Source organism: Bombina bombina, chromosome 4 (assembly GCF_027579735.1).
Source record: "Bombina bombina isolate aBomBom1 chromosome 4, aBomBom1.pri, whole genome shotgun sequence".
Taxonomy (NCBI): domain Eukaryota; kingdom Metazoa; phylum Chordata; class Amphibia; order Anura; family Bombinatoridae; genus Bombina; species Bombina bombina.
This window is the reverse complement of record NC_069502.1, coordinates 1,157,607,457-1,157,614,956: the sequence shown is the minus strand read 5'-3', so window position 1 is coordinate 1,157,614,956 and position 7,500 is coordinate 1,157,607,457. Positions and strand designations below refer to the sequence as shown.

The 7,500-nt window shown below is 43.5% G+C and overlaps 1 protein-coding gene across 1 annotated transcript in view; it reads left to right on the top strand.

The window, feature by feature from the left end:
* ENAH (ENAH actin regulator) overlaps positions 1 to 7,500 on the top strand; it is a gene marked incomplete in the record, with an annotated part of 421,876 nt that overhangs the window by 349,680 nt on the left and 64,696 nt on the right.

The window sequence follows — 7,500 nt, the reverse complement described above, 5'->3', positions numbered from 1 at the left end:
CAACTACCTTTTCCTGCAGATCCTTTTGACAATTCTTTTGCTTTCCCCATGACTCAGAATCCAGAAACGTCAATGCAGCACTGGATGAAAGATGCAAGGGTCTATCAGGAGTCCAGAAACTCATTGCCCTTTTATACACATGCACTAATTACAAGCAAACAGATCACAGGTGAGGATGGTTACCTTTAATAGCAATTCAAACCCCTTTGTGTCAACTTGTATGCATGTTATCAGGCCAAAATCACAAGGGTATGTAAACTTTTGATCAGGGTCATTTGGGTAGTTTCTGTTGTCATTATGATTTAAAAAGAGTAAACACAGTTGATTGATAATAAATTACTTCAGCCAAACACTAACCATGAGTGAAAGAAAAGTTTTTGTTTTATCATTCATATTCTCTGAAAAATGGTCAAGAAATCATATGAGCACAACTGTATATGTATATACAGTCGTATGCAAAAGTTTAGGCACCCCTGACAATTTCCATGATTTTCATTTATAAATAATTGGGTGTTTGGATCAGCAATTTCATTTTGATGTATCAGATAACTGAAGGACACTGTAATATTTCAGTAGTGAAATGAGGTTTATTGGATTAACAGAAAATGGGCAATATGCATCAAAACAAAATTAGACTGGTGCATTAATTTGGGCACCCTTGTCATTTTGTTGATTTGAATACCCGTAACTACCTAGCACTGATTAACTGGAACACACAATTGGTTTGGTGAGCCCATTAAGCCTTGAACTTCATAGACAGGTGCATCCATTCATGAGAAAATGTATTTAAGGTGGCCAATTGCAAGTTGTTGTTGTTCTCTTTGACTCTCCTCTGAAGAGTAGCAACATGGGGGCCTCAAAACAACTCTCAAATGACCTGAAAACAAAGATTTAAGCTGTCAGATTCCACTGTGAGGAACATAGTGAGGAAATGGAAGACCACAGGCACAGTTCTTGTTAAGGCCAGAAGTGGCAGGCCAAGTAAAATATCGCAGAGGCAAAGGATGGTGAGAACGGTCAAAAACAGCCCACAGACCACCTCCAAAGACCTACAACATCATCTTGCTGCAGATGGTGTCACTGTGCATCGTTCAACAATTCAGCGCATGGGAGAGTGATGCGGAAGAAGCCTTTTTTGCACACACGCCACAAACAGTCACTTGAGGTATGCAAACACACATTTGGACAAGCCAGCTTCATTTTGAAAGAAGGTGCTGTGGACTGATGAAACAAAGATTATTTGGTCATAACAAGGTGCGTTATGCATGGTGGCAAAAGAGCACAGCATTCCAAGACACACACTTGCTACCCACAGTAAAATTGTTCCATCATGCTGTGGGTCTGTGTGGCCAGTGCCGGTATTGGGAATCTTGTTAAAGTTGAGGGTCGCATAGATTCCACTCAATATTAGCAGATACTTGAGAATAATGTTGAAGAATCAGTGACAAAGTTGAAGTCACGCCAGGGCTAGATATTTCAACAAGACAACAACCCAAAACACTGCTCAAAATCTACTCTGGCAATTTATGCAGAGGAACAAGTACAATGTTCTGGAATGGCTATCCTAGTCCCCAGACCTGAATATCATTGAAAATCTGTGGGGTGATTTGAAGCGGGCTGTCAATGCTCGGCAACTATCAAACCTAACTGTACTGGAGATGTTTTGCAAGGAGGAATGGTCCAAAATACCTTCATCCAGAATCCAGACACTCATTACAGGCTATAGGAAGCTTTAGAGGCTGTTATTTTTGCTAAAGGAGGCTCTACTGAATATCGATGCAATATTTCTGTTGGGGTGCCCAAATTTATGCACCTGTCTAATTTCATTTGGATGCATATTGCACATTTTCTGTTAATCCAATAAACCTAATTTCTTTCTAATGACACGATGAGTCCATGGATCATCTAATTACTAATGGGATATATCACTCCTGCCCAGCAGGAGGCGGCAAAGAGCACCACAGCAAAGCTGTTAAATATCACCTCCCTTCCCTCCCACCTCAGTCATTCTCTTTGCCTACGTTAGAGCAAGGAAGTTGTAAAGTTAGGTGTTAGAAAAGATTCTTCAAGCAAGATTTTATTATTTTTAAGTAGTGCAAGATTGTTCTGCTTTGTCCTAGGGTGTAGCCGTAGTCCACATCAGTCTCTTCAGTAGAGCAGTTGGTGGCTTTAGAGCAATGGGGACTTGTGGGACATAATTCTCACTGCGCCTCCCATATACTGATGCTGCCCTAACTCTGAAAGCCTGAGTAAAATTACTCAGTCTTTTTTCTCTTTTTTTCACAGGTCAATGTGAGGGAGAGGACCTCTCAAACCTGGTGAGCTGCCTTGCTGTCTGGCAGATTATGAGGTAAGTGCTGACTTTAATTTCTGGGGTTACAGAGAGACTCAGAAAAAGTTGGGCACTTTATTTAAAAGGATGGGATACATACAAAGGCTCAGTGGAGTTTGGGCACTTTTATTTTTAAAGACATAAATTCTCCTATAGACGCAGGAGACACTATGTAGACAGCTTAGATGCAGGCACTGGGGCTAGAAAAAATTAATTTGCTAGGCTCTACATTGTTGGTGGTTTCACTACTCCCGACCGGGAGATTACTTTTTTGCGACGCCCACAATGGGCGGAGCTAGGGAAGGCGGAAATTTGTTGCGCGCCTTTTTCCCTCACTTCCTAGTGATCGGAAGGGGAACTAGTACAGTATCTATTTCTATTACGCATACATGCGTGTCTAGAAACGGAGACCGGTTTCCTGCATCTGCTGCTGAGTTCTGGATCTGTTATTAGTGGAACGGCTCCTGCTCAGAGAGAGATGGTGTCGACAGGCAGATAGGCACCTCAGCAAAGTGTAGCGGTTATCTGCAGTATTATTTAGTTTTTCTGTCCTCTCTGCATATAAAAAATAAAAAAGTTACGGTTTAAAATTTAAAGTGACAGTAACGTTTTTCTGTCACTTTAATTTTTACTTTTTGAACTTTTTATTTGATAATTTGATCCATTGTGAGTCAGAATGGACCAAGAGGCTTTGCAAAATGTAAATTGCCAATGTGGAACCACCAATCCCTTTCAGTTGCTCATGTATTGAGAGAACTTTAAATTACAGAGATATACTTTTTTCTGAGCCAATATATTCTATGCTGTTCAGGAGTCTAATGACAATGTTCAATATATGCCGCAGCTTTCTCCTCAAGTGTCCCAAATTTTACCGCCCACACATGCAGTGCCCTGCGCTTCCTCTCTAACTCCTGGAGTTACGTTGCAAGTCATCGCTTCCCTCAGGTCTTCTGCAGTTTCTGATGCGTTGTCTGCTTTTCCCATGTTGCAGGGAAAGCGTAAGAGGAAAAACAAACATTCAGTAAGCAAGGTTTCTGATGCAGTTTTTGCTATTTCGAATGCCCCCTCCCAGAAGCCTGAGGAGGAGGATACTTCAGTATCAGTAAGAGGAATTACACTGTCATAATCTGAAATTTCACCTTTAGATGCTACCAAAGTTGTATCTTTCAGGTTTAAGCTAGAACACCTCCGTTTGTTACTCAAGGAGGTTTTAGCTACATTGGACGACAGCAACACCATGGTCCTAGTTAATCCTAAGAAATCCAGTAAGCTAAAAAATATTTTGATGTACCTTCCTTGGGGGAGGTTTTTCCTGTACCAGATCGAGCTACTGAGATCATTGCTAAGGAATGGGAGAGACCGGGTATCCCTTTTTCTCCATCGCCTATATTTAAAAAGATGTTTCCCATAGTGGACTCTATCAAGGAATCTTGGCTAACAGTACCCAAGGTGGAAGGGGCAATTTCTACTCTGGCCAAGAGGACTATCATCCCCATAGAGGATAGTTGTGCCTTTAAGGATCCTATGGATAAAAAATTAGAGGGGTTACTCAAGAAGATGTATGTACACCAGGGTTTACAATGGCAACCTGCAGTGTGCATTGCTACCGTCACTAGTGCGGCGGCATATTGGTTTGATGCGTTGTCTGATGCTATTAAGACAGACACTCCCCTTAATGAGATCCAGGATAGGATAAAAGCCCTTAAGTTGGCTAATTCCTTTATTACTGATGCTTTCCTACAGGTTATCAACCTGGGAGCAAAGATTTCAGGTTTTGTTGTGCTTAGCCCACAGAGCTTTATGGTTAAAACCTTGGTCTGCAAACTTCTATAGATTCCTTACAAGGAAAAGACCTTGTTTAGATGGGTTTGACGGAAATAATTTCTGATATTACGGGAGGAAAGGGTCCTCTTCTCCCTCAGGATAAGAGAAACAAACAAAAGGGACATCAGAGTAATTTTCGTTCCTTTCGAAATTTCAAGGGAAATTCTTCCGCTTCCTCTTCCAAGCAAGAACAGTCCAAACCTTCCTGGAGACCCAATCAGTCTTGGAACAAGGGGAAACAATCCAAAAAGCCTGCTATGGAATCAAAATCGGAATGAAGGGACTGCCCCCGATCCGGGACCGGATCTTGTGGGGGGCAGGCTTTCCTTCTTCACTCAAGGTTGGGTTCGAGATGTTCAGGATCCCTGGGCAGTGAACATAGTGTCCCAGGGATACAAACTAGAGTTAAAGAAATTTCCTCCCAGAGGCAGGTTTCTGCTTTCAAGATTATCTGTAGACCAGACAAAAAGAGAGGCATTCTTACACTGTGTACGGGACCTCTCCGACCTGGGAGTGATATTTTCTGTTCCGAGGCAGGAACGGGGTCTGGGGTTTTATTCCAATCTGTTTGTGGTTCCCAAAAAGGAGGGAACCTTCAGACCAATTTTAGATCGCAAGAGTCTAAACAAATTCCTCAGAGTACCGTCCTTCAAGATGGAAACTATTCGTTCCATTTTTCCTTCGGTCCAAGAGGGTCGATTTATGACAATGGTGGATTTAAAGGATGCGTACCTGTATGTTCTCATTCACAGGGATCATCACAAGTTTCTAAGGTTTGCATTTCTAGACAAACACTTCCAGTTCGTGGCTCTTCCTTTCGGCCTTGCCACAGCTCCCAGAATTTTCTCAAAGGTTCTGGGATCCCTGTTGGCAGTGCTCCGATTACGGGGCATTGCAGTGGCGCCCTATCTGGACGGCATCCTGGTCCAGGCGCCATCTTTTCAACAAGCAAGATCGCACACGGAAATGTTATCTTTCCAGCAATCTCACGGATGGAAGGTAAATTTGGAAAAGAGCTCCTTAGTTCCAAATACAAGGGTAACTTTCTTGGGAACCATATTAGATTCCCTATCAATGAAAATGTTTTTGACAGATGCCAGGAAATCAAAAATTTTAGATTCTTGTCTAGCACTTCAGTCCTCTCCTCGGCCATCAGTGGCTCAGTGCATGGAGGTAGTCGGGCTGATGGTAGCGGCAATGGACATCATCCCGTTCGCCTGTTTCCACCTCAGACCTCTGCAGTTAAACATGCTCCGTCAGTGGAACAGAGATTATCCGGATTTGTCTCCGCGAATACAGCTGGAGCAGGAGACGAGATTCTCTTCTTTGGTGGTTGTCTCAGGATTATCTCTCCCAGGGAACCTGCTTTCACAGACCCTCTTGGGTGATTGTGACAACAGACGTCAGCCTTCTGGGATGGGGAGCAGTCTGGGGCTCTCTAAAGGCTCAGGAAACTTGGACTCAGTCGGAGTCTGTTCTGCCCGTAAACATTCTGGAGCTGAGAGCAATCTTCAATGCTCGCCTGGCCCCAGTTAGCCTCGGCCCGGTTAATCAGGTTCCAGTCGGACAACATAACTTCAGTGACTTACATCAACCATCAGGGAGGAACCCAGAGTTCCTTAGCCATAACAGAAGTAGCCAAGATAATTTGGTGGGCGTAGACCCACAATTGCTGTCTGTCAGCGATCCACATCTCAGGGGTGCACAACTGAGAGGCAGACTTCCTGAGCAGGCAGACCTTTCACCCGGGGGAGTGTGAACTCCACCCGGAAGGGTTTTCCAGCCTGATTCTCAAATGGGGTCAGCCGGAATTGGAGCTCATGGCATCTCGGCAGAATGCCAAGCTTCCGAGGTATGGGTCAAGGGATCCTCATGCTGTACTGATAGACACCCTGGCAGCACCTTGGACCTTCAGTCTTGCATACCTATTTACTCCATTCGCTCTTCTACCTGGTCATTGCTCGAATCAAGCAGGAGAGGGCGTTGGTGATCCTCATTGCACCAGCGTGTCCTCACAGGATTTGGTATGCAGACCTGGTGGACATGTCATCTCAGGACCTTCTACTTCAAGGGCGCTTCCTTCATCCAAATCTAGTTTCTCTGAAGCTGACTGCTTGGAGATTGAACAAAATATGGCGTAAATATCTATATTAGTATGAATCCAAAGGCTACTCCTATTCCTAGAATTCTGTCCTTTCTCCAAGAAGGTTTGGAGAAGGGATTATCGACAAGTTCCATAAAGGGTCAAATATCTGCCTTGTCTATTTTGTTACATAAACGTCTGGCGGACATACCAGACGTACAATCGTTTTGTCAGGCCTTGGTCAGGATCAGGCCTGTGTTCAAGCCAGTTACTCCTCCCTGGAATCCTAATTTAGTTCTTAAGGTTCTTCAAGGGGCTTCGTTTGAGCCTATGCATTCCTTAGATATTAAGCTGTTATCTTGGAAAGTTTTGTTCCTTGTTGCTATTTCCTCGGCTCATAGAGTGTCAGAGCTCTTGGCATTACAGTGTGTCTCCTTACCTTATTTTTCATTCGGATAAGGTAGTTTTATGTAACAAATTAGGGTTTCTCCCTAAGGTAGTTTCTGACCAGAACATTAATCAGGAGATTGTTGTTCCTTCCTTGTGTCCTAATCCTCCTCCTCAGAAGGAACGGCTTCTGCACAATCTGGATGTGGTTCGTGCACTCAAATTCTATTTACAGGCGACTAAGAATTTTCGTCAGTCTTCTGCTCTGTTTGGGGTTTTCTCTGGGAAGCGTAAGGGACAGAAAGCTACAGCTATTTCCCTTTCTTTTTGGCTGAAGAGTATCATACGTTTTGACTATGAATCTGCGGGACAGCAGCCTCCAGAAAGAGTTACGGCTCATTCCACGAGGGCTGTTTCTTCCTCATGGGCATTCAAAAATGAAGCTTCTGTGGAACAGATTTGCAAGGCTGCAACTTGTTCCCCTCTTCACAATTTTTCAAAATTCTGTAAATTTGACACTTTTACCTCAGCTGAGGCCGCTTTTGGGAGAAAGGTTCTTCATGCAGTGGTGCCTTCTGTTTAGGTTCCCTGTCCTGTCCCTCCCTTATCTGTGTACTCTAGCTTGGGTATTAAATCCCATTAGTAATTAGATGATCCGTTGACTCATCGTGTCATTAGAAAGAAACCAAAATGTATGCTTACCTGATAAATGTATTTCATTCTTGACACTATGAGGCCTGCCCTGTTCCTTTAGAGAGGGTGTTGGTATGTTATAAACTTCAGACACCTCTTCACCTTGTTACTTCCTTTCTCTCCTTTACTTCGGTCGAATGACTGGGGTGGGAGGGAAGGGAGGTGATATTTAACAGCTTTG